At 35.8% G+C, this 25,627-nt stretch overlaps 1 pseudogene; it reads right to left on the bottom strand.

Moving 5' to 3' along the window:
* Positions 1-25,627, bottom strand: part of LOC141393045 (insulin gene enhancer protein isl-1-like) — a 92,144-nt pseudogene that overhangs the window by 14,232 nt on the left and 52,285 nt on the right.

The raw sequence follows: 25,627 nt of genomic DNA, 5'->3' as shown, positions 1-25,627 counted from the left end.
ATGACAATGGTTTTTTGTGGTGCAAAAATTCTAAAAAAATCCTACATTGTTGTTGATTTTTCTGCCATGTTTTTTGGACCACCTTCCTTCGTTATCATTTTGTGAGGTATTTTGTTTGAGGTGGTATTTTATTTGCTGTTGCTGTCGTTGTTCTAGTCAAACGCCTAGATTATGTCGTCGATATGATGTGACAATATGTCACTTCATGGCGACAATAACGTCACTGTTATTGAATGTTTGTTGTTTGGTTATCAATTTTTCCTATATACTTTTCAGAACTGCGGCTTGTTTTCGCTGTACTTTAACACTATTACTTCTAAGAATTTTTCGAATTTATTTGAAGCAAAACAAAATTGTAAGCCAAACGTTATAGCTATGGAAAAGATTGTGTTTTTTAATATTTTTATATTGTGTTGGAATTAGCAATGAAAGCAGTATTTATTTCTTATTAAAGAATAATTTTTCCAAAACACTCACCAGACATTGAACCCAAATCGCTGGAATGATAATTATTGTTGCTAGGACTTGAATGATTGTTATCATTACTACAGTCATTGTTATTGTTGCTTTCCAATGAGAATGAGGTCAAACTACTTTGGGAGGTTTTTCCAAAACATCATGGTCATCTTTACAATACAAAATGTCACCATCTCTTAACACAAATTCATCACCTACAAAAAGATTACCAATTGCATTTACATACTATAATACAATTACATACTATAATTACAAAACACAACAAGTCAATGGTATGTAGATAGAAAGCAATTTACCTAGCAATAATTGTCTGGCCCAGGCTGAACAACGAAAATATTCTATGTGGAAGATTTTCGTTTTGGCCTGCATCACAAAATCGCTTTTAATAAAGGAATTGCCACGTTTATCACATTTGTTGACGAATAGCCTGCAAAAAGAATAGAATCAATAATCAAATGTCAATTCCATAGCGTAAACGACAAATAAATCTTCATAAAGAAAATTAAACCGGCAAAAATTTCTATTGCAAACGCCGTTTAAGCTTGGTTTTATAATGTTAACATTTACTGTAAACATTTCAAGTTTAATTTGCTATAAAAATTAGCATGTAAAAGAATAGCCTATGTTTGTTTATTTATCTGTTTTTTTTTTTTTTGCATAAATTATACTCTTTTGCAGTTTGTTTTTGTTTTCATAAAAAATTTATTAGATTTTATGATTTACTTTTTTTATTATTTTCGATACTTGTGTTGCTTTTTTAAACTATCATCAATCATACAAAGTGCTAATTTATTACTTTAACGCTTGTTGTTAATAAATGGTTTAAACATTTACATAAATATCTAGTCTTTTGTTTGATTTAGTTTATGGATTTGTAGATGTACTAGAACGTAAAAAATCGCAACTCACACTCCTGTTGCATTTAAATGCCATAAACAATCAAATAACGGCAGCAAACAAACATACGTGGCAAACAGTTGATTTTGACAAGTTAGGAGGTGAAATACTTTAAAAGTTCTATGTGTAGTGTAACAAATGATTTGTATTATTTATTTATTAATATAATTGGTTCCATTTTCCTGCAACTGATATCCCAATTTGTTATTAATAAGTTATGTGAAGTCTTTTGATAGCCAAGTACTATTAACTCCATTCTTGGCGAATTTTCTCTCTCTTATGAAACTTATTTTTTCCAGAATAGAAAATAAACTCAAAATATTGAATACGTCATTTATCTCGTTTGGTCTAAACGAGTAAACGTATACCCAATAACTCTAATTATATTTATGCCAAAGGAAATACATACTCGCAGGAAAATATATGTTAGAAATATGTTTGGATCTAAACAGATATATGTTTGGGACTTGTTGCAGAAAAATATATGATTGCAACATTTTGTACCATATCTCGAATATCACCATTACAACGATGTGAAGTAGGTTGTCATAGGTGGTCAAACAACAGAGATATCGCAATAGTCTGTAATGCATCCCTTTTTACATTTTTTGTGCAATCACACTTCAGGTCGGAGTTTTGATCGGATCCTCACGAAATGTTGGGAGTTGATGGGGGTCTTACAGTGAGAGAAGCCTATTGATGGTTGGCGTACATCCCACTTTTCCATTTGTTTATTTGAGGTGTACTGACGATGCACTTAAATGCGTTCCAACAAAATTGACCTGTATTAGTGAAGACATTCAGAGCAAAGGCGCTAAGCTATCTCAATTTTAATATTACGAATTTTACCAGTCAAAAGCTAATACACAGGGGTAGTGGTGTAGGGTATCACATAGTCGGCCCCGACCCGACTATAGCCTTGGCTCAATTGGTTTTTCTTAGAACCTATTTTCTATGGGTGGAGAGAGGATTTTTGGCAAAGAGCGTAACAACAGGGCTCTCCCTTATTTTATAATAAAGAGCCGTGTATATGGTGCAATACACGCAGAGAAAAAATATTTTTCGCTTTTGTTGGAACAAAAATATATGTTTTGGTTCCAAAAATGTATTTGTTTTGTTCAAACATTGTAATCCAAATCCAAAAATACCATCTTTTGTTCCAAACATAGAAAACAAAAACAACTTTCGAATTTCCGCAATATTGTTAAAATCGTTAACAATACCGATTGTAGGAACTATCATAATCTAATTTTGTTTACAAAAAGTATTGTCAATACAGAAAACCAGCCCAGAAATTTTTGATTTGAGTGCATATACTTCTCATATACACTTTTCGCATAACTTCGATATAAATGTGGCGTATAATATTGCAATCATTGATGAACACAATACATGGTTTGCTGCATTGGCTGACAACAAAGACAAACAAAAAGCCACAAGAACCCACCACAACATAAGGAATAATTAAACACCATAACAAACATGAAAAGGAAAGAAGAATGAAACAAAACAGAAACAAATAAAAACAAGAGTCTCACAAGTACATACACACAAAAACAAAGGTAAAGGCAGCATGTCATACAAACACACCACAACTCACCAAAATTGTTTTTTCAACACGGCATCGAATAGCGAGAGAAGAGAAACAAATTTTCGAAGAAAAGAGAGAAATATTGTTCAGTTGACACAAACTATTTTTGGATTTACAATACTACATGAGGAATCCAACAATATGTTAACAATACATATTTTGCTCTTGGAATATTGTTGGATCAAACATATTTTTTTCTCTGCGTGTAGAGGACGTAGAAGCGAAGACGGGAGGGTGAAAAAGTTTGTTTTTGCTTTGGTGGTGTGTATGCGGACAAACACGTGTGTTTCGTTCTTTGTTGTTGTTATTGCGATTTATTCATCCACAAACAGACATTTTTGTCTGTAAATCACAGTCAACCAACCTAGCAAGCGAAGAGGAAAACAACAAATGGTATGAATTATTTTTGTTCTTTTGCGAAAGACAGAGAAAATGTTTTCTTCAGTTTCCCCAACGCAGTCGTTGAATAATGAGTGAATAAATCAATGTTTTACTTTTTTTAAAGTAATTGTGGTTCTTAGTAAATTACCATTTATAAATGTGTGTATGTGTATTTTTTTGTGGGCTTTGAGTTTGCGTTTATATTTCATCTAAAGAAATATTTGTTTGAAAACAAACATATATTTTTTTGCAGGGCCCAAACATATGTTGATTTTGTGTTCATTATTTAGACAGGTTGCTATAAATCAGCGACGACCACAGAAATACAACTAAAGCGAAGGCATGTATGAACGTATGAGTGAAAAAAGCAACAACCACATTATGTTTTTGTTTGTTTTCATTCATTTACACTGTACGTGAGAGAGAGAGAAGCAAATGCAAAAACAACTCAGTGGGCGCCCTCACTATACGATCTAAGCAAAGAAGCTCGCTATAAATAAACTAATTTGTTGCACAAACATAAATTAAATATGCATAGGTAACCAAAGCACACATTATGTGTGATATATTGTATACATTCGTAATTTGTACTGATGTTTAAATTAAACACTTGTATGTATCTATTTATGACTGATTGATTGGTGATATTATTGGCTTCTTTCTATAACAGCGTTTGCATTGTAGCTTTTTTCCGGTTTAACCTTCTTTATGAGCATTTATTTGACGTTTGCGCTATGGATTTGGCATTTGAAATCCAGTAGGTTTATTTAATCCGGTTAAGTGCAAACGGGGAAAATGCCTTGGTATAATGGAGGTTATTCTGAACGAAAATTCCCCGTGAATTGTTGTCTTTCCGCCATTTCAACTTAAGAGAGACAGTGAAAAAACTCAAGTGGAATTTTCGTTCAGAAAACCCCCAAATAATTTATAGCAATTTTTCCAAAACATAATAGAGAATATGAGTAGGTGTGTCTTTTTATTGGGTTCATTTTGTTGAAAAGGTGTTTGCAACAACCTGTAGCAACATCTTAGTCACATCGCTGTCAAAACTTGCTGTAAATCATCTTTACATTTGCGATATCCAGTGATTCTCAACTGTCAATTCCATTTCGTAGAAGTCAATTAAAATTTGATTTGAAAATTTGTGAATTTCATTAGACACATACACAATGGAATTAACCGTTGAAATCCACGTATTTCATAAATGTAAAAGTACTCTAAGAAGATAACTTTCAGTAATGATTCTTGCGGGAAGATTCAGATTTTATACTCAATAACGAAATGTTTACATAAGAGCTTTTTGCCAAATTAACCTCCTCTATGAGGAATTACTTGACGTATACGCAATGGATTTGACTATTTAAACACACTGGATTCACAAAATCCAGCTTTATTTAAATGTACTATTATAGTATGTTTAGATATATATATATGCACTCGATTTCAAATGTCAATTCTATAGTGTATGCGTGAAATGAAATCCAGTCAATTTATAACTAGATTTATTTGAAGTATACATACGTAAATCTAAACGTACTATAAAAGCGCTCGGCACAATCGTTCCGTTGAGTAAAGTCTCATAAAAAAGGTTAACCTGGCAAAAAGCTCGGCGTTTTACCGTATATAGTCGTGTTTGCAATAGGTTTTTCCATCACGTACAAATTTCGTCAGGGAACTGCCGACATTCTTGGCATTTTAGGCACGCTGGATGCCATTCTAAATCGGGAGCCACTCGCAGGATATATTGATCATGAACTTGTCCACCACAACCCACACATAACGACAGCTGTTGTGTTTCTGGAAAGAAAAGTAAATAAAAGATTGTTTGATAACAAACCACTTGTTTAATTTGATGTAAATGTAGACTAATTTATGTAGTATTTACATTCAAGTTTGCAAAGTGATGCAAACCATGTACATATGTAGAAAAATGCATTTAAAACAGGTGTTTTGGATGTTTACGTCATTTATTTGACATATATTGTATGGATTTGAAACTTATACCCCGGTTACACTTAGCCGGATTAACCCAGTGGGTTTGGATTTAAAATGTCAATTCCATAGCGCAAACGTCAAATATATCCCATCGAAGTGGGTTAACCCGGCAAAAAACTCTAGTGTAAATATGTAATATGTAAAATGTGTTCAAAAATTAATTTAATACTACACACAAACTTAAAAAGTTGAATTTAAAGTTATATTTTTATGGTCGGAGAAAATCAGAAACATCTGCTAACACTGGTATTTGTTCGTAAGTTCATTTTTCCTCTTTAGCTGCGACCATTATATTTCAAGTGTACTCAAAGTGCAATGAAGCAGCCGTGGACGGAAAAGAAAACATTTAGCAAGTTTGTTTTTTGTTATTCATTGTACTTTTTAGCAACAACGACAACAACAATTGACGATAGCAAAAAAGGGGATTCAAGTTCTTGTTCAAGAACAATTTTTTTTGGTTTGTTGAGTACAAAGTACAAAAACATTGGGAAAAAGTTTTCCCCTGTTATGATTTAAGTACATGCTCGAAATCTTTCAGCAAGCGGGTCTGGAAGGGTGGTTTATATTAAAGAAGGCCAATGTGAAAAAAGGCAATAGGAACAATAGATACGAAAAAAGAAAAATTTATACAACCCACACTCCCAACCCCAAAAAACCAAAGAGCAATAGCCACCATCTTTGTACCTGTCTCTTCAAAATAGGAGAAAAGTTTTGTTGAGGTATTTAGTGATGTTTAAAAAACGTTTTGCTGAATTTTCTTTTTGGATTTTTTGAGGAAAGAATTGTATGAAAGAATTGTATTTTTTCGCTTTACTTTGTAGCCTTGCAAGTGTAACGTTGGTTTAATGTAAACCAGAAACCCAGAAAAAAAGTTGCAAACGTAAAATTCGTAACCATATTCATTCATACCCTTAGCCGCACTTTGTCTTTCATTTTGGTGGTATATCTTTGGTTTCAAAATTTTTATCTGTTTGGTGTAGATATTATGAATTATTTATAAAGGCGGGGCAGACGTTTGGCCGCCTTCTCTTCCTTTGCTACCGGTTATCAAGCAAAAATAAAGGGACTTGGTTTGCAAACAACAAACTACATTTAAGCAAAGAAGTTTGAATACAGTGGACAAATTTTTTAATAAATAAATTGTGCATCAAATTCTAACAATTATTGTATTTGAATTTTTTTTTTAGAAAATGTGATTTTGATGTTTTAAATTCCATCCTTAGTAATGGTGGGATGATTTATTCACTGACAAAGATACTAATTTTTGTTATGATGTTTTTCTTAATAACATATCAAATATATGTAGTGAGTATGTGCCTGTAAAAAGAACAGTGTCCTATAATAAGCCTTGGTATACAAAGGGATTGAAAGTTCCAAAAAATAAAAGGAATAATCTGCATAATTCTTATGTTCGAACTGGTTCGCATGAGATTTTCAAACACTATAAGTTGTGCTTAAAAGAATTTAACTTCCTAAACAAATTTCTATACAAGCAATATTTACTTAAAATGGAAAATAATATCAACTCAAATCCAAAACATTTTTGGTCTTTTATACAATCGAAAAAGCGGTGCACTGAAATTCCATCCTCAATGACATATGGTGATTTAGTTTCAGATAAAGTAGAAGAAATAGTTAACTTCTTCGCAATTTTTTTTAAAGCTAATTTTGATGATTCTATTTTGAGTATTAATTATAACAATAATATGTTAAGTAACATCAACTTGGGCCAGATAACTCTGAATGAGAATAATGTTTTTGATGCTTTAAATAAATTAAAAAATTCTATGAGGTCTGATGCTGATGGTCTTTGTCCATTTTTCATAAAGAATTGCGCACAATCATTAATCAAAACTATTCTAATCATATTTAATAAATCCCTGATAGAAGGTGTTTTTGCAGATAAGTGGAAAGTTTCTTATATAAGTCCTATATATAAATCAGGCAAACGTAATGATATTGCAAACTATAGATCAATTTCAAAATTAACAACGATTTCAAAGATTTTTGAGCATGCGATTTACGATATTGTATATTTCACCAGTAAATCACATATGATATATAAATATCTCATAGCCTGTTATTGAGAAAATTGCTTTTACTGGGCATTCACTCATCTATTCTTAAATAGTTCGCGTCTTATCTAGAGAAAAGAGTAAGCTTTGTTCGAGTTGACAATTGCGAATCCCTGCCGTATATTCAGGTTTCGGGTGTTCGACAGGGTAGTATTTTAGGTCCTTTATTATTTACGCTTTTCGTTAATGATATACTTCGCTGTTTTAAAAATTCAGAGTTTTTGCTTTTTGCAGATGACTTAAAAATCTTTTCCAAAATACGATGTTTTTCTGATATCTTGTTATTGCAGGAAGATCTTGATTGTTTTAATGATTGGTGCCTGATAAATAATTTAAAGGTTAACATAAATAAGTGCTTTAATGTAACATATTCAAGGATAAGAAGTCCTTTCAACTTTCCGTATTTTTTGGGAAATTCAACTTTAAAAAAGGTAAATGAAGCTATGGATTTGGGTATATTATTTGATTCCAAGTTTACTTTTAAGCCGCATTTGGATCAGCTGATACCTAAAGTTTATTCGACGCTTGCATTTATTAAGCACAATTCTAAAGATTACCCAGATCCTTATACGTTAAAAACGCTATACTCCTCATTTGATTTGTCCAAACTTGAATATGGTTCATTGATCTGGCATCCTTGTACAAACTTTCAAATTGATCCAATTGAAAGAATACAAAACGTTTTGTTTGTTGTGCTCTACCACATTTGAATGTTATGATCCCGCGACCTTCCTATGATTCTTATTGTGCACATTTAGGTATGATTTCGCTTGAAAAGCGCCGAAAAATTAATTCTATGATGTTTGTATATGATTTAATTAATGGAAATATTGATTGTCCTTATCTTCTGAGTAAAATCCCATTTAGTATACCTGCCAGAATATCTCTCCGGCATAGGAACTTGTTCTATACGGGTGTGCATCATAGAAATTACATAAATAATGGCCCATTGAATAGGGCATTAAATTATTTAAACTGTATTCCTAATGGTTGTTTATTGGAATTTAGTAGATCAAAAAGGAATTTTAAACAATTTTTAATTGAAAATTTGAATTGAAACTTTGTAAAAAAGAAAAATAATAAACAACCTCACAGGCAACTGTGTTGGTGTTCTTTTCAACTCACAGAATTCGAAGAATTCTTAGTTGATACGTGCTGACATGTTGCAAAATATTTTGATTTTGGTGTTTCTTTGGAAAAGCCAAAAAGTGAGTGTGATTCTCATTCATATGGGAATACTAGACACTTAAAGAGTTCGGTTTTTCGCTAAAAAAGGCATCATTTCAAAAACTGAGAAGCCAATTGATAATTCCCTTCTCCGGGATGAAATCATGATATTGGTAGCGATCAGTAAAATTTTGCAACACTGTCAGTTCGTTTTGAAAAACATTACTCTCTGTAATAGAGGGTAATAAATGAAGTTGAGCCAATGGGGGAATACTCCACTCAAACAATCGAAAAAAAAAAATAATAATAAATTGTAATCCTCATAGTCTGTAAGAACTTTGTTCATTAGACTTAAATAAATAAATAAAAATAAATAAAAAATACCTTCAAGCTGTCAAAATGTTTGTTTGCGTTTTTGAAAGATGCAACAAATAAGGTGAATCAGTTTGAACCAATCTGTCACAATGAGTTTTTAAGTTTTCTTACTATTAATTCACAATACATAAGGTGGAGGTATAAAACCAGCAAGACTATTTTGATTGAAAGTCTTTCAAGCTGTCAAACAGCTGTCAGCTGTTTTTGTTCGGAGAGTAAGTAAAAGTAATACCACCGATTTCCAAATTGTCAAAATTCATTGTAAATTAGATTTAATTGTATGAAAACGTAAACAAACATTTTGGCAGATTTCAATTGCAATAGTGGCATTGTTGATTTGATTTGTTTTCTTATTTGTTCAATGGATATTCTTCTTAAGACCTCGGCACATACAGTTCGTGGTGAGTCGCGTCACGCGTCAAAAACACATGAAAAATGTGTAAGCAATGCCAAGTTTTTTCTTGAAGTCTTCATGTGGTTGTTATAACGCGGCACTGAACGGACCGTGTAGGCCTCGGCACATAGGGACCAAATACGTTGAGTGCCGCGTTACAACATACACATGAAAACTTCAAGAGCAAATCACTATCACTTTCAAATTTTTTGTGTGGTTGTTGTTTTTAACGCATGGCGCGACTCACAGTGGACCGTACGTGCAGGGGCCAATAGGGTCCCCTGTAAATCGCATCACGCGTCGAAAATGTGGTTGTATTAAAAATGTGTAAGTGAGACCAAGTTTGTTCTTGAAGTTTTCATGTTGTTGTTATAACGCGGCACTCAAAGGACCTTATGTGCAAAGGCTTTTATGCATGCTGCAATACATAGGGTGGAACAGTATATGCGAAAAGACATCCAATGTTTGAGTAAAGTTTTTTGTCATTTCTGTGTGTCATTCAAACTTGGCTGCACTTTGTCTTTTATTCTCCACCAGAAATGACACAAAACATTACTCAAACGTTAGATGTGTTTACGCTTTAGGGGTAGTTTACACTATATGTAAATGTCATATGACATGAAATTTTCCACCATTATATAGTCTCTAATATGTGCAATATTGGGGATTTTCCTTGCGCCATTTACTTTGTGCGTCCACACCAGCAAAATTGTAATAAAATTACGTCTCCACATTGCCTGCGTGGGTAGATATGGAATGTTTTTATTTCGTGTGATATGACATTGATAGATAGTGTAAACTACCTCTTAGTACACCAACTGGACTATTCGGATTGAAAGTCGTTCATACGATTAATTCACAATAACAATGAATTTGACAGATTAGGTTAAATCAGCTGGCCTTACTGTTCGATTTTATGTATTGAAAGGGTATAGTCAAAGAAAAGGATTTTAGAAAAACTATTTTTGAAAACCTTGTATTTTATTTGACGCATATTTAATGAAATTGATAATGACATTTCGTAAATAAACCCTGTTTGATATGAGAGAGAAGTATTTCCTTGTTCTTTTGTAGATGCTTATAAAAGATAATCTGTTTCTAACGCTAAAGGAGCCGATTTTTAATCCCTTATTAAAAGTCAAAATTGGTATGAATTTCGCCACATTGGGCGCCATTACAAATCAAACATATCGAAGTCATTATTTGAAAGGGTGGCGATGATACCACATCTTTGAGCTTAAAAATAACAGGATAGATTGTAGATTTATAGCAAATACAAAACAAGAATTCTTACTTTTATATAGTATGTTTGTATGTATAAAATCGTATATATACAACAACTTGCTTGCTGTTGATTATAATGTTGTTGCTGCAGTTGTTGGTAGTCGTGGCTATTGAAAATGTTAAAGCTTTAAGCCTGCTGTTTTTTTGATTCTTATACGTCTTCTTCCTCTATGGTATTTATATGGTAATGTTGGTAGTGGCACTGTTGATGGAGCCACCATTGCTCTGTTGCTTGCTAAAGACCCAAGAACATGATGGCTACGTTTAATAAGATACTAAAATGTATAGAAGTGGCGGATCAAGCAGTAAATGTTCACACATATGTATAAATACAAACATACATACATATGTATATGGACGCAGCAGCAGCAAACTTCCATCAAACAAAAAATAAAGCAATAGGTGTATGGAAACTGTGTCTTGTACCAGAATAAACGGAATACAAAGCAACAATGGGTATGGGATGGTTGGATGTTTGGCTGTTAAGAGCGAGATATTGGATACATTCAGCCATCCACCCATCTACAGAAGTTACTTAACTTTTTTGTTTACGTTTTGCTTTGCTTAATCCAAAAGTGCCGGTCCACACTAAGCGTAATTTCACTGAAATTTTGACATGAAAGTTAGAAGCAAATGTAAGTCCCGGGCCACACTAGAGTAATTTCAATGAAATTTTGGGAAAAATGCATCTTTTCAGGAAACTAGTGTACACGGTTTCATGTGTTCAGCAATTTTGCTTTGTTGCAATATTCGTATGAAACATACAGGTCGTTTTATTTTACATTTTCTTTTACTTTCATGTCAAAATTTCAGTGAAATTACTCTTAGTGTGGCCCGGGACTAAAATGAAACGGACTGTTTGTTTCATTCGAATATTGCAACAAAGCAAAATTGCCGAACACATGAAAGCATATTTCTTGAAATTACGTGTTTTTTCCAAAAAATTAAAAATTTCATGTCAAAATTTCATTAAAATTACTCTAGTGTGGACCGGGACTAATGGAGTTCTTTCAATTTTGATTTTCTATTTGTTTGGTTGGTTGTTAGGTCGGTCGTAGTCTTCCTTTGTTATTTTAGCGCGTATTCAATCTTAAATACATTGGGGATGCTGTACTTTATACATGTACGTGTGTGTATCAGTCTTTTTGGACTCCTTAGTAAACACAGATCCGCACACAAACAAGACACAAAGCCACAAACTCCATTTTGTTTCATTTATACCTTTTCCTATGCGGGAACATATAGATTTTTTTATTTCAATCTTGTTACTTGAAAATGTTTATTTTCTTTAATATCAGACATTTTGTAGATGGTTGATCCTGCATTCGAGTTATATTTTTGGTTTTTTTTATAATAACCGTTAATGCAAACAAAATCAGATCTTGCGCAATGTAGACTTCCGTTTGTTGGACTATATCACAGTCATGCAATTGTTTTGTTGTTATATCAACTGGATTTTGGTATTCAGCTATTTTCTTTCTGTGATAAGCCCCCACCATCCCCTCCTCATGACCCTCATGAGCATGTTTCATCATAGTAACCATAATGGAGATTTAAAAAGTGCGTTAAGCGTGTTGGCTATTCAATGCATAATACCCCGTTTGCACTTATACAGATAAACCCAGTGTGTTTAAGATTCAAATGTCAATTCCATAGCGTAAACGTCAAATAAATACTTATAAAGAAGGTTAAGAAGGTTAACCAAAAAGTTCTAGTGCAAACGCCGTTTAAGGGATGAAATTTGGATTTTAGAATTTAAGGTGATTTAGTGAAATGTGTATGGAGGAGAATATAATTTTCCGTCTGACTAAACAAAGCGTTGCCGAAATGAACGTCCTGTGAGAATTATTTTTTTGAAGTTTAAATTTTGAAAAAAAGAAGCTGAAAGTTACAACTTCGCACTGCTGTAAATTCAACTCACAGTATGACGCATAGGCTAAGTTTAAAACAACTTTAAACTTTACTTCAGGACTAAAGGCGCTTTTATACTACAATACATTTACATACATTTGAAAACGTATAGTATAAAAGCGTATATGGTATCTCGAATTGTTTGATGTCAAATGTATGAAAATATCTGTGAAACAAATAGAGCTAATAAAGACAATAAACACAAGTCTCAACGTAACAACTACAATCCCACGGCGTCCGCTTCTATGCACCGGATTGACTCGGAGGATTCTTCGACCAGGGGGCGTCACCTCAATAATTATGTTTTGTATTCATGTATTTTTTACCATGGGAGCGGCAATTTATCCCGGAATGCCTGCTCCGAATTCTTTTGGCCCATGCCGCGGTAGAGATGAAGCCCGGGCCAGTATGGATCTGTTCCGTTTGCCAGATCCAGACTTTCAACCTCTACGTGTCGGAGGCCCTAGAAATTTGCAGCTATTCGCCCTAAGTCTTCAGCAACTATCCTGACTTCGTGGACAAAGGAAGTCAACGCTCAGTTAAATATACATATTCGCGGACAAGTCATCCCGACGACCAAAAACCCCAAAATCCTGGGCGTAACCTTTGACAACTTACTATATTTTTGCAAACACGCTGAGATTGTAGCAGGGAACGTCGGGAAAAGAAACAAAATCCTCAAAGCGCTTGCTGGTAGTACATGGGGTATAGACAAAGAGACCATCCTGACCACCAATAAAGCCATAGGCCGCCTCCTCATGGACTACGCAGCCCCGATATGGTCTCCAGGACTAAGCGACACACAATGGGGAAATCTTCAAGAGGTCCAAAACACTGCACTGCGCATCGCTACCGCGTGCCACTTCACGCGGTCCGAAAACCATCTACACCACGGTTCAAACAGAACCACCCACATAACGCCAGCTATACTAGAGCTCCCCATAAAAGAGTGAGCTTATCTCAAACCTTCCCCAAATCCCCCCAAAACCAATAAACGATGACATCCAAACAGCAATGAAGCAGGCTCACACAAGAGTGGTAGAGAACCATATATCACCATACACAAGCAGTGTTGTGCTAGGTGAAAGCTCCCCACCCATAAATGATGAGAGAAGAGAGGGCACTACCTAGGGAGACCAGAGCGATACTATCCCAACTTCGGTCTGACATCTCTAGGTACCTCAACAGTAATGTCTCCGTCCTGAATTTTGAGATATCAGATACATGCCCAAAATGTGGCCAATCACAGAACGTCACACGACACCTCTTCGCATGCCCTGCAAACCCGACGGACCTGACAACTGAGTCGCTGTGGACACATCGAGTATTAGCGGCCTGCTTTCTAGGGCTGGATGTGGATGCTTAGATGCCTATCAACTAATTTCGAATTTTCTTCTCTTTCTTTTCTTTTTTTTTCTCTAGCGATACAACTTTACCTATAGAGGTTACAACAACAATAACAACAAACGCAGCATCAAACACCACAGGTTGTTGTTCAACGGCCCGGAAATGCATCATTCCTGCAATTCAATTGCAACGGTTTCTGCAATAAGCTGTGTCTGGCGTCATATGCCCGATATTAGTTCGCTTTTAGAGGGCAATAACCGTCTGGTGCTGGGGGACTGCTCATCATGAGCTTTGGCATTCCGTCCTAGGTAATGACCAAAGGGGTACAGCGCTGGCCGAGCAAATTGATAGCTCCACATTTTGTACGGTGGATAAAGACGCTCCTACGAGGATTAGAAGAGATTGGCACAGCTCGCCAGATATCACCATTGTGGCACCAGGTCTGATAAATGACGTATCCTGGCAACCCGTCATTTCACTTAGCTCAGACCACCTCCCTGTCATCGTCTCCATAAGCAGACCCCCCGATTTCATGACCTCAGAACACCGTACTTTCCGGAACCATGGGAAAGCTGATTGGCAAGGGTTCAGAGATTTTTACCAATCACCGCTTCAGAGAGCTGCCCATTCCTTCAGATCCTCGGGTAGCTGGGAGAATTTTTCGGAACATCATCACTGCAGCAGCCGCTCGCTACATACTTGCTGGCCGAATACCCGATATAAGACCAAATTCCCAGCAGATGCGACGGGACTAGCGAATGAGCGTGATGAGCTTCGTTGTACGAACTCTGAAGACCCGAGAGTTAGAGAACTTACTCTTGAAGTCAACAGATTAGTAGGCGAACACGAGCGGAGAAAGTAGCTAGATCACCTGAAGAAATGCTACATTGGTGCATGATTAAGTAAATTGAGGGCAATGGTTAAATCACTCTCGAATCCGGGAAAGAAGGATGACAGAACGGCTGTTACTTTCAACGTAACTTACTCAAAGAGGTGCGCGTGTTATTTTAACCGGCAGTTCATAGAGCACTGGGAGAGTGATAGGGCGAAGAGGAGTGTGCTACGCCGTATAAGAAGAGACCTATCAGGCGTGGAGGTACCACCACAATTTACGATGCGCGATGTTGCAGATGCCATCCGAAACGCCAAATCATCTAAAGCGTTGGGCCCACACCGAATATCGATGGTAATGCTTAAGCAACTGGATGAACCCGGAGTTGGGCATTTACAAGTGTCCTCAACTAATCGTTAGTCACCCATATTGTACCAGAAGCCTGGAAAGTTGGCACGGTGGTCCCGCTACTGCAGCCTGGCAAGGATGCCAGCAGAGGGGAATCGTACATGCCGATTTCACTCCTGTCGCCTATAGCAAAGATTCCAGAGGCACTGGTCCTCCCCACGATGAGAAGCTGTTTTCCAATTGCACAACATCAACAACAATATTAGACGTCCCCACATATCAGTAGAGGACTGAACCAGAACAGGCCGTGCGACCGAACAGTCAAGGTAGCTCTTGACCTATCGAAGGCTTTCGATGCTGCCAACCATGCCAATCTGTTCGAGGATATAGAGAAGACTACTCTCCAGCCGTATTTGAAACGTTGGGTGATGAACTATATGTGCGGACGCCATTCCTTTGTGGAATTCAGAGACAAGAAGTCCAAACCCCGTAGAGTGAAACAGGGAGTTCCTCAAGAAAGGGCGATATCTCCGAAACTGTTTAACCTCTACCTCTCTGAAATTCCACACCCTACAGACGGCATAGGGATCGTAATGTATGCGGATGATTGTACGAACTTGGCGTCGGATCCTATCGTCCTATCGATTACATATGTGATAGGTTAAATGTCTACATAGCTGACTTAGTGCAGTTCTTCCATCTGAGGAATATGAAACTATCCGCCGATAAATCCACTGCCACACTGTTCACCATTTGGACGGCTGAAATAAGGCTCCCACTGAACATATTGGTCGATTGTGTACTGAGTCCTACCACTAACTATCCCAAAATATTGGGTTAACGTTCGATAGCATGTTTAAGTCGTCCGCGCAATCCACAGCTATTTGCGCTAAGATCAGAAGAAGGAATAAGGTCCTCAAGTGGCTGGCCAGCAGCACATGTGGCTGGCCGGCAGCACAACAAGATGTTGTCGATGCAGTGTTATCGCAGTGAGAATCCCTGTCACGAATTAATGGACAGGCTTCCCACCCAGGCACATCAGGAGAGATCTTCATAATCTAGAGAGAGAGGTCAAAGGGTATAAGAGAGAACCTCTAAATTAACCAGCCTATCAGGCAGGCTTAGATAGCATTCACATTGACATGGTTGCCCAGGCAGTACAGAGACACAGTGTGAATGCCGTTCTTGGAGACCATCCTCCATCCATCGCTGCAGAAGAACACCAGCTGCCAAGACAAACACGAGTGGTTTTAGCCCAGTAAAGATCAGGAGGATGCAGCCGCCTCAATTCGTATTGGCCCGTGATGCCACGATACCCAACACATGCCCGGCATGTGGATTAGGACCACATGACACACTGCATTTGTTTAGCCGTCCAGCTAACCCCACTCACACTTACTCACCTGTCTCCTGATTCTTTATGGACGCAGCCGGTCCAGGTTGCAGAATTCTTGAGTATGGATACAGAGGAACCAGAATCCACTAATTGAAATAATGCACCAACGAACATATAGGCGTTTCTACAACAATAACGTAACAACTATACAAACGACATTTATTTTAAAATACCGTCCTCTAAGTTGTCAACTTTCAGTACGTTTACATATAACTGGATTTAGTTATTCCAGTTTTAATTGTTAATTCCATTGCGTTTTATATGGAGCAAAAAGCTCAAATGTCAACATGGCGTTCATTAAATGTCTGTCATATTACAATTTACTTTGCTATACCCCCCTATTGTTTAAACATTAAATAAAATTTTTACAACTCGACAATTATCAACAGGCGTTTATTAGAGTTTGTTGTTTGGCCTGATTGAGTTGGCATCAACTGGGAAACATTTTAATGTTCAAATTTGTTAAAATTCCTTTTCTCTGATGTTCACTTTATTTATAACTTATCTTATTGCTGTTTTTTTCTATTCCTTACCTAAAGACAACAAACATACGTAGATAAGTACTCTATGTATGTTTTGTTTTGCTTTCGGGTTTTTTTTTTATCAGCTATAAAGCATGCTGCCAAGTACTGAAACAGGGGGAAACCCTGATCCTATCTTACTGAGCTTAAATGTTTTTATCTAATTACATGCGTTTCTTGTTGTTTTTCGCATTTATTTTTCTGGCGCTTCTTTGTTGTAGCTACGTTTTTTTGTCTTCTTGTCTAAAGTTTAGTTGTATCTCTCCATACATACCTGCCGCCGTACGTAGATTTGTAACGTTTTGTTGTTATCAATACTGGATTGTTGGCAATGCGCTTTAGCCTCTATGTAATTGTTAATTCCTAGATCAAGGAGGGTCTGTCCAGTTGTTCACTTGACAAAAGAAGCAGAGTTTAATTTGGTCTATGAACATCACGGTTCGTTGTCGTCCAGCTAGTCAGTCACACGGCCACTTACAATGATGGATGTTTTGACATACTTTAAATGGCCAAAAACAAACAAATAAACATGACTCGGAAAAATAATGGCTCATATCAAGAAAATTATGTAAGTTGTTGTCTCTGGCTTAACATGTGTTTGTAACAGGTATTTTTTGTTTGAAAAGAGTGTCAGTTGTTAAATGTTACCTTTCTTAACTACATATTTTGCGGACACTATCCTGGGAAAATGTTATAAACTTGAAGATAAGCCACAAAAAAGAAAGAATAACGGCTTTTTGAAATCCTCATAAAGCTGTTTCACCGGACAAAAAGCTCTGAAACGCTAAACACATTAAGCCGAAAAAAACATCCAGTAAAGTTGGGCGCCATTTCTGATAAAAAAATGAAGAAAACTCGATCTATGTTGCCCTTATTCTTTTATCAGATTTTACTCCCAACTATAGTGAAATAGAGCTTTTTGCAGGGTTAACCTTCTTTATGAGGATTTATTTGACTTTTGTGCTATTGAATTGAAATTTGAAACCCAGCAGGTTTATTAAATCCGGTTATATAATGCAAACTTGACGTTAAACAGCTGTTAAAAGTCTCACAGCTAATAGCGCATTTAAACCAGGCGCATCATTTAGTAGAAGCCAATTTTAATATTGTCAATTCCATTGATCATTCTTCAAAAAAATGTTTTTCAAAACCCTTTGCTTTAGGTACCAGTGTGGAAAAGTTTCCGCTGATGCCATTGTATGACTAATTCGTTTTATAAAACCCTGATATTTATATGAATTGTTGACCGTTTAAGTTTGTCACTGTCCCTGGCGCCAAAGTATCTATAAAAGTTTTTTATACCCTCCACCATAGGATGGGGGTATATTAAGTTTGTCACTACGTTTGTAACTACTCGAAATAATCATTGTAGACCCCACAAAGTATATATATTCTTGATCAGCGTGCAATTCTACATCGATATAGCCATGTCCGTCCGTCTGTCCGTCTGTCCGTCTGTCCGTCTGTGGAAATCACTCTAGCGTCCGAACGGATTGACGTAGGTTGATGAAATTTTGGGAAAATATGTTATTTTTACGTAGGACTTTTGGTATTGAAAGCGGGCTATGTAGGTCCACGCTTTCGTATAGCCCCCATACAAAATGACGCGTGACGCGTCGTCGTTTTAAGGAATTTTTAAGATATTTGGCCCATTTTACCACCGAATTGGTTGTAATTTGGTACTTTGTGTCTCCAGAGGCCAAAAAATATTCCTACCAAAGTTGGGTTATATAGGTCCACGTTTTGGTATAGCCCCCATATAAGGCCCCATATAAAGTACGCGTCATTTTAATATATTTTGAATGTATTAGACCCATTTGACCACAGAATTGGTTGTAATTTGGTATTTTGTGTCTTGAGAGGCCAGAAAACATTCCTACCAAAGTTGGGTTATATAGGTCCAAGTTTTGGTATAGCCCCCACATAAGGCCCCTTATAAAGTACGCGTCATTTTAATATATTTTGAATGTATTAGACCCATTTGACCAAAGAATCGGTTGTAACTTTGTATTTTGTGTTTCCAGAGGCTAAGAAACATTTCTACCATAAAATGTTTATATAGGTCCACGTGTTGATATAGCCCCCATAATACAATATCTCCCGATTTTCGATATTTTGAACGTTTTAGCCTCATTTTCACACTGAGATGGCTGAAATTTGGTATTTAGTCTTCTTTAGGCGTATAAAACTTTCCCCCAGAAATTTGTAGGTATAGGTCCACGCCATCATATAGCCCCCATAGAACGGTACCTTCCGAATTTCGGTATTTTGAAGGTTATGGCCACATTAATCCACCGAAATGGCTGAAATTTGTGGTGGAGGGTATAAAAAGTTCGGCCCGACCGAACTTAACGCTTTTCTTACTTGTTTTTATCTAAATTCCACATTTTATAACATTTATTTAAATTTTTAACTAGACCATAAATAACTTAGCAATAAAAAGAACTGCACACACACCATAAGGGAAGTTTTATTGTAGTTTCTTGAGAGTTTACAGTATCCACTCATTCATGGTCAATCATTGGTGATGCGACTGATCATTATTCTGCTGCTCCTATCAACACATCTAAAAAAACCACTCACACCAAATTTGACTCATGACTAATATTTAAATATTTAGAAGGAAGTGAATACCAACAGAAAGGCAAAGAGGAAAAACATAATCGGTATTGTCATCTTTGTTGCGCTATGACAACTTCATGGTTTAGGCAGCAAGAACTTTTCGTTCAAACGATTTGTTTGTCCAAAACTACTTCTAAGGAGTCAAGGAGCTCTTGACATAGGTGATGGGCAAAAGGGCCAATTGAAAGAAAAAATGACTGACTTACTTTGTTGACGTTCGTTGAAGAAGATCTGATCCTTCTAAAAAGAATTGCCAGACTTATGTATATGCCAAAAGCAAAATATTACTTGGTGTTTGTCCTAAGTAAACACCAGATCTTTGTGAAAAAAGGAACTTCATTTGTTATGCGGCGTTTTGGTTGTTTAGATTTAACCGCCAACATAAATTGCTGCACCAACGCCAGTTCCTTGGTGTTTGGGTTGGTTGGTGTTCAACGGAGTGCAGTAGCATCAAAAAATTAAGGCGATCGTCAAAATTACGCTTTGACAGTCTGCTATCATTGAGAGTTACGTTTAGCGTTCGTCGTTTGTCGTGTTGTTCGTTTTCGTTTTGATTTTAATTTTGCTTTGCCGCCACACATCTTCTGCTGCTTTTTCTGAAAATATCCAGTGTCGTCGTCTTTTGGCCATGGCCAAGTGGCCGACGACCAACATTGGATGCTTGTTTTATTCAAATGTGGTCAATAAACACTTGAAAGCGGCTTCTTTATGGTTTCGTTGCAACAGCTAAGTGACAACAAAGACGGCGACCATTGACGTTGGAGTTCTGAGAGACAAGCAAACAAGTAGTTATTGATTTTAGACGTTGTGCTGCGGGCCTGTCATTTGATGATACTTCTGCCAATTTTCATATTCACAAATAGGTTAATTAATTAACTTTATTAAAGATTCCCATAAGAAAGGAGGGAGAAAGATGCATATTTGTTGACTTTTTTCTGGTTCATATCGAAATGAATGCCAAGTATTTCCATTAGAAGAGGATTTGTGTGATAACAATTCACTTCTATTGCCTGACAAAAAAACTCCCAAAACAATCCTTTTTTCTGGCTTCTAATCTACCAAACAGCTGAAAAATAGTTTTGCCTTTTCTACATTTATACTAGTACATATGTGTGAAACTATGTCACAAATCCCTGGTCGACTGACTGACTGTCGCTTGATTACCTCAATTGGGCTTAACGTGGCGCACATAAACTTCTCGATTGACAGACGAAAGTGTCTCCAGTTTTATCTACAAAATTGATGAGTCTCTGCGCTAAACACACAACCAAGTGATCGAACAATGCTGGTGGGAAGAGTGTGTGTTGGTGTTTTGTTGTGGATGAAATTTGGGCACGTGTTCGGACATCATTACTTTGGGTTTTATGTGTTTTTTGGGATACGTTTGAATTATATTCCTTTTATTTTGTCTTCATGCCATTTGGCAACCCAAATTGTTGTTAACGTTGTTGAATTGGAATACTTTTGCGAGAACGTCATTGCCTTGTTTTAGTTCATTGAAGAAAGAAGTCCAGGTAGAAAACCCAAAAACAAAAGGTATTAATGGTGTCATCATCATTGATATGTATCGCATCTGATCTCTTATGGGTAACTTGCTTGACTTGGTGTTGGGTTTCCAACATATTCTGGGAAAATCGTATGATTTTCTTGGAAATTTTAACAAAATATGAATGCCGGAGTCCAGGGAATCCCAGGATGAAATGTATGTTAAAATACAGTGGAATAATTTGCCATCGGAATGACACACATGTTTAGATTTGAAGAATATTTTAAGGTCCAACAGAGCGGTATTATGGAATGTCGTGAAGAAAACTACATATATTAAACAGCAAATCAATGTTTTAGTGAAACTAAATTAAAAACTTTATTCTATTAAATAAATATAAGTGGAATAAAAAAGAGGATTTCCTAAAACATGTGTTTTAGGATCAAAAACAAATTGCAAAAACCTTATTTACAATGGCACATAGAGTGTTTTGGTTAAGAAACCTTAATATTTAAATTACGCGTTATGTTAAAACCATTGTGATGTAAATGTTGGCAGATTTAAACCTAATTTAGACTTGCAACTAAAAACTGAATTTGGGGCAAATACGTTATTTATTGACAGATATTCAATGGAACTGGCAACTTAAATGACAAGTGCTTTATAATTTTCCTTGCGACATTTCTCAGTTTCCCCGAATGCCTAAGGGCCTTGTGGTCAGTTGTGAGTCGCGTCACGGGTAGGAAACAACAACCACATGAAAAATGTGTAAGTGATGCCAAGTTTGTTCTTGAAGTTTTCATTTGGTTCTTGTAACGCGGCACTTAACGGTCTGTATGTGCCGAGGCTTTATCCTCTCTCTCTTTCTCTCTCTCTCTCTCTCTCTCTTTATTAAACTGACAATTGCGGCAAGAAAAATTGGGTAATGTTAATCTATACTGGTATGGAAAATATTCATAAGACTACCTTTACATTAAACTGATTTATGATTCATTGCATTTAGCAGTAATGGGATTCTCTAACGCATTTTTTGGTTAGCGACAAAAATCGGTAAAATTAAAACGCAAAATTATGAATGAAAGGTATGCATTAAAGTTGACAACACTGCTGCTATTGGTAGGACTTAGCGACAACTTTTTTTTGGTTGCTAAGCTCGCCGACAAACTTCGTTAATTACCGAAATTATAAGCATTTTTATTTTACCGATTTTTGTCGGTAAACAAAACTTGTGCTAGAGAATCCCACTACAGCTCTTTTTTGAGGTATTTTAAGAAAATTCTTCAATCTATCAAAATTATTGTTTACGTTTTCATACAATTTATTCACAATAACAAAAATTTCACAGATTGAATCCAATCAGCTGTCCGTTTACGTCACCTTGTTTTTTAATCATGGTTGGAACCAAGATCGATTTACCAGGTCACGTAAGTATCACAATAACAACTAATTTTGGCCGAAATTTCTTCATGATGTCAAAATGTTTGTTAACGTTTTTATACAATTTATGCACAATTACAAAAATTACAGAGATTGGAACCAATCAGCTGTCCATTTTACGCTACCTTATAATTTCATCATGGGTGAAACCATGGCGGAATAAGAAGGTGTTACATCGATAACAATAATCGGGCCATTTACCACACCAAACGTCAAAATAGCGCATTACTGTGAATTGCTTCTTTACCTTTTGTATGTAATTTTATTCACAATAATGCATTTTGACAACTAATGTGATAATCAGCTGTTTTTGCCGATGTACCTGTATTATTGTGCCATGGGTGGAACCATGGCGGAATAAAAAGGTGTAACGCCAAAAACAGCTGATCATCATACTAGTTGTCAAAATGTATTATTGTGAATAAAATCTCATACAAAATATAAAGAAGCAATTCACACCAATGCATTATTGTGACCAAATTTGACGTTTGGTATGATTTGATGTAAACCCTTCTTATTCCACCATGGGTGGAACAGTTAAGGCCTCGGCACATACGGTCAGTAGTGACACGTTGGGACACGCGTTGTCCCAAAACAGTTAAATTATGTTTAACTTTAATGCGTCTGCCATATTGTTGTTTTTCAAAAAAACTTGGCTTCACTTACACTTTTTTCATGTGGTTGTTGTAACGCGACGCATAACGCACCGTATGTGCCGAGCGCTTTAGAGCAGCTGATTTCACCAAATCTGTCAAATTCATTGTTATTGTGAATTATTCGTTTTAAGACGTAAACAAAAATGTAGACAGCTAAGGACATTCATTCAATCAATATAGTCTTGTTGTTAACTCCTGGTTCGCCTTATTAATTTCATCATTATTTCTAGTGAATACCCCTAATATATAAATATCTTTCAAATACATACCACCACTTGTAGTTAGTTACTGGTTTCAAATTTTTAAATAGCTCGGTCTGGTTACCCTATAATTGTACAAATTGTTGCTGGAAGTCTGTTAAGACAAGAATCCAGCAAAAGAGAGCGAATCGAGAGAGACATTCTGACAGTTCTTTTACTGAGAGTTTGCAAGTTCTTGCTGGATAAATTTATTCTTGCAACCACTTGCAACTCTTCTTCTTCCTGAAAACAATCAATCATCTGATTTTATTTATTTCATGCTTTAGGTTTGTGCAACTTGAAAACAATTTTATTGCGGAAATAACAAGCTCAATTTTAAAAATGGAAAATTTCTTTTTTTTACTTTTTTTTTTATTTTTAATAAAACATAACATTTTTGCTCGCTTTGGTTCCTTTAATGCCGGACAAATTGTTCTGTTTTGGCAAATAAGCTGATTGTTTGTAAGTTTTTGCTGGTAAGGTGTCTGTTTGCTTTTTACATTTTTCTTGCAAAAGAGAATAAGAACTCCTTACTGACAGACTAATATCAATTCGCCTGACTAATCCATCCATCTATCTAACCAACCATGCAGAGTACCAAAGAAAACCCGAAAAACGGCATCCGTCATACTTTTCGTGGACAAAGATAACAAGTATCTGTGTAAAGATTAAAATTGAGCTTGTATCTTTTTTGTTGTACGTTCACAAATCTTTTTAGTTTGGTTGTTTTGGCTATCTCTTAATAACCGGTAGTGATTCAAACTTAAATGACGTGCACAATTTGGTAGCTACCATGAGATTTGCAATACGATGCAGTTGTTGTTCTCGTTTCTGCAGATATCTTTTCTGTTTGGACTGCAGTGCAGCCGGTTTGATTGTACATCACAAACAAGCCAAGCAATGAAAAGTATAGCAAAATACCTAACTAAATATGATGAAGATGGCGCAGCAGCATTGGCTGGCTTTGGGAGGTAAAATCTTATCTTTTATATTTTTGTGAATTTGTGTTGTTTTGCCCAGTACACTGGGTAAAACTGCATCATCGTGTTGTTAGCTGCTGTTGTTATCTGTGTGGTTTGGTAGTTTGCAAAGGTGCTGACTTGACTGGCTGGCTGAACGACGGAATGGTTGATCTTCTGTTCTTCGTTCTGTTTCATATTTGTAGTGGGTCCACATCTGTCGATCTGTCTGCCGTATGAGTATTGCATTCATTCCATTTAATAGTTTTTTTTTTGTTTTTATTCCACAATGTATACTGCCGTCATTGTTGTAGCTGGTGTTGTTGTTGTTTTGTTTCATTGAAATTTATTCACTTTTCCAATGTTTCGATTTTTATACATTTTTGTATTTTTTCCTTTGATAGATTTCCGAACTGATAAAGAGCGACAAACATATTCACTCACATACATACGCACACAAAAACATATGATGATAATAACATTGTCGTGTATATAGCCCAAAAGGCCTACTGATGCTTATGATGAGATTCATCTAGTTTAGAGTTGTGTATGTAAATTTTCTTTGCATAGAAGCTGAACGCTGACAAACCGTATTTAGGGAGATAAATGAACTAACAACCAATGAAGAACTTGTATATGATAAAAATTTATCCCAAAACAAGAAAACTATATGGGAGGTTTATTGGCCATGAATCAAAATGGAGGAAAAAACATGGATACATATAATGATATTCTCCTTCCAATTAGATTGAATAACATGTCTAACTCTAGATAGCAGAATTTGTTTGTAAAGATTACGGGACGGTAGCCGGATTTTGTATTAATTTTAATTAAATTTATAATAATTGTTATTAGATCAAACATCATGGACATGGAAGCTTTGTGATTTTACTAATTAGCTAACTACTATAAACTGGTTTATATCAATGTGATTAAGATCATGCTATTTTCCATATAAATATTTTACATTTTATTACCAAGAAGACCCAGAAAAAAAACAACAGCTAATCAACGTTATCAGGTCTTGGGGCTATTCTATTTGTTAGCAAAAGGTGTTCACTAACAAATGTTAAGCTTACTTATCAAATGATCTTACATTTTGTGTTGTTGCCTCAAAGATGTAAACTTATTTGTTGTAACAATAGACTTGGCTTACATTTCTATTAAAATTTTGAACGAAATTTAACACTTTTTTATCTGTTACAAAATCAGAAGAGGAATGATTAGTTAGCAAAGA

Source organism: Musca autumnalis, unplaced genomic scaffold (genome assembly GCF_047663935.1).
Source record: "Musca autumnalis isolate F117 unplaced genomic scaffold, ASM4766393v1 scaffold_2, whole genome shotgun sequence".
NCBI lineage: Eukaryota > Metazoa > Arthropoda > Insecta > Diptera > Muscidae > Musca > Musca autumnalis.
The sequence above is the reverse complement of the archived record's forward strand: the minus strand, read 5'-3'. Positions and strand labels throughout refer to the sequence as shown.